Source organism: Rana temporaria, chromosome 7, assembly GCF_905171775.1.
Source record: "Rana temporaria chromosome 7, aRanTem1.1, whole genome shotgun sequence".
Lineage (NCBI taxonomy): Eukaryota > Metazoa > Chordata > Amphibia > Anura > Ranidae > Rana > Rana temporaria.
Genome location: NC_053495.1, coordinates 202,072,338 through 202,075,651, shown reverse-complemented (window position 1 = coordinate 202,075,651; position 3,314 = coordinate 202,072,338).

The window sequence follows — 3,314 nt, the reverse complement described above, 5'->3', positions numbered from 1 at the left end:
GTTTTCTGTCATAAAAAAAAAAATGTATATATATATATATATATATATATATATATATATATATACACACACATTATATATATTTTACAGTATAATTTGTTTTTTTTATTTATTTATCTAGTTATGTATATAGTATATTATGTGCAATTTTCTTTAAATAATGTAATGTATGCACTTTTTGTTCACACACACATGCATTGTGACAGCACATGAGAAACCACATATTTTTGCTGTCTGTGCCCCCATTAGGAAGATCACTTTGAAGGAAGATGAAAGGCCATGTGGAATTAACAACTGATCAATAAATACGTATATACCTTATATGGATGGATAACCGATAGACAGTTTCAAAATGAATTGATACAATTATGTCAGTTGATACAATAACAGCTGTTATTACATGGGCTTGAAAATATTTGATGTACTGTATACTGAATGGGCTTAGCGCAAATGTACTTACCTGATATCCACCAGAAACATGCGATTTTTGTCTTGCAACATTTTTATGTATAACAATAACTTTTTATATTAATTATAATTAATATTATAACTTTTAATATTTAATATTTTTTTATTTAAATTTAAATTTAAATTTAATTTTAATTTATTTATATTTTTGTTGCCTTGTCCTAATACATATTTATTCAATTGTATGTATCGACCATTTTTCCTAATTTGGTGGGGAAAAAAAAGTTTCACAAAATATTTAGAACAGGCCCCCCCTATATAGTGGGGTGGTCAGCACATGGTGCCTCTTTGCATGTACACAGCGCCATCTAGAGAAAAAGGCTGAGCGTTACATCTTAGAGCAGAGTTGGGCTGATTCTGTTCCGGTTACATTCGGTGTGCAGTGCCGCCGCATAACGCAACCGGTTCAATTGACTAGAAGCTCGCCGCAACTGCGTGTGCTGCCTTGGTGCAGCATTTACGTGGTTATAACAGGCGATGAGGAGGTGACATAGCGACATATCCGAACGCAGATCACTTTTCAGAGGTGCGACAATTTAACCGCAGGTCTAAACCTAGCTGAAGTCTCCTGTTAACACATCCGGCGTTTCTGGAACGCGCGTCAAAGCCACGGAAAACGCATGTTCTGCCGCGCATTTCAGAAACGTGCTGCAAGCGCACTGAAGTCGCTTGCGGTGCCATTCTTTGTTAATGGCACCCCAAGCGTCGGGTAGCAAATACGTTACAAACACGGCAAAAAGGTGTGGTGGGGAAAAAAAAAAAACACGACACGCTCCGTTCCCAAAAAGTTTTGGAGATTTTTTGGGGGTATTTGTTGGGAATATTCAAATGAAAGGGCTGGTCTGTGCACGGGAAAGCGAAATACCCCAAACGCGAGTTCCCGCTACGCTCAGATGTATACAGGGCCTGAAAGAGGAACTGCAGTCTGCTCACATAATTTGTAATAAAAACATCTTTGCCATTCTGAAGCTTCCCTCCAACCACTTTCATATTATTTTATATATACTGTGATTCTGTACTCGGCAAATATGCCGCAGAATTCTCCCTCCACTGAGTCTGGCTGCAGCCATTTTAACTGTGGGCAGCTAAAGCTGCTGCCTGTTCAGTTCCTGGATTTACACAGACATACACCTCCAGCTCTGCAGCTCTCATTGGCCTTCTTATGACTCACCCCCCCCCCCCCCCACTTGGCAAACTCTCACGAAAGTGAAAGAGAGAGAGAGAGCTGTGCATGATGTCATAAGCCTAGGCCAGTGATGGCGAACCTTGGCACTCCATATGTTTTGGAACTACATTTCCCATGATGCTCATGCACTCTGCAGTGTAGTTGAGCACCATGGGAAATGTAGTTCCAAAACATCTGGAGTGCCAAGGTTCGCCATCACTGGCCTAGGCTAATGACCAGACAAGAAACAGGAAGAGGGCTGTATAATGGATTTACTGACTGAAAAAAAAAAAAAAAAACGTTTACTATCTAAAGTTAAAACAAGCACTGTGATGGGGGGGGACTGTGATGAGGACACCTGATGTATGGGGGCACTGTGATGAGGTATAGGCACTATGATGTATAGGCACTATGATGGGGGCACCTGATGTGTGAGGGCACTGTGATGGGGACGTCTGATTTATGTGGGCACTGTGATTGGGACTCCTGATCTATTGGGGCACTGTGGTGGGGACACCTGATGTAAGGGGACACGGTTGGGGACACCTGATGTATGGGGGCATTGTGATGAGGACACCTGATGTATGGGGGCACTTTGATGAGGACACCTGATGTAAGAGGGTACTGTAATAGGGACTCCTGATGTATAGAGGCACTGCAATGAGGACTCCTGATGTAAGGGACACCTGATGTGTGTGAGGGCACTGTGATGAGGACACCTGATGTATGGGGGCACTGTGATGGGGACACCTGATGTAAGAGGACACAGTTGGGGACACCTGATGTGTATGGGCACTGTGATTGGGACTCCTGATCTATTGGGGCACTGTGATGGGGACACCTGATGTAAGGGGACACAGTTGGGGACACCTGATGTATGGGGGCACTGTGATGGATATACCTGATGTAAGAGGACATGGTTGGGTGATGCCCAATGAATGGGGGCACTGTAATGAGGACACCTGATGTAAGGGGGACACGATTGGGGAAACCTGATCTGTATGGGCACTATGATGGGTACATCTGTTGTATGGGCACACTGATGGGGACACCTGATGTACGGGGAAACGGTTGGGGACACCCGGTGTATGGGGGCACTGTGATGAGGACACCTGATGTATTTGGGCACTTTGATGAGGACTCTGATGTAAAGCGATACTGTGATGGGGACACCTGATGTATGGGGGGCACTGTGATGTATGGGGGGCACTGTGATAGAGATACCCAATGTATATAGGAACTATGATAGGGGAACCTGATGTATGGGGCACTGTTGATGGGGACCCCTGATGCAGACTGGTAAGGGCCCCAGTGCTGATGCCCAGGGGCCCATGATGATGCTATTGGTTGTGAGTATTCATGTGCAGTCACCCAACTTACATGAAAAGTAGAATTACTCATCCCATGTAGTGTTCAGAAACAGCCAGCAGGTGGCACTGTGACCCCACACACAGATATAATAAGAGTTTCTTGGCTGTAGTAGTTGAGAACATGTAGTAACATGGGTGTAGCTGGAGAGAAAAAAGCTGATTTGTTTATTATTACAACTCAGGGAAAAGCATTAAAATTCCCTCTCTTTCCGTCTCGCTATGAACTTTATGTAAAGTTTCTGCACTAAAACTTGAAGTTCTGTAACCTGAAGGGAAACCCTTCCCAAATGTGCAAGTCTATTATTATTTTT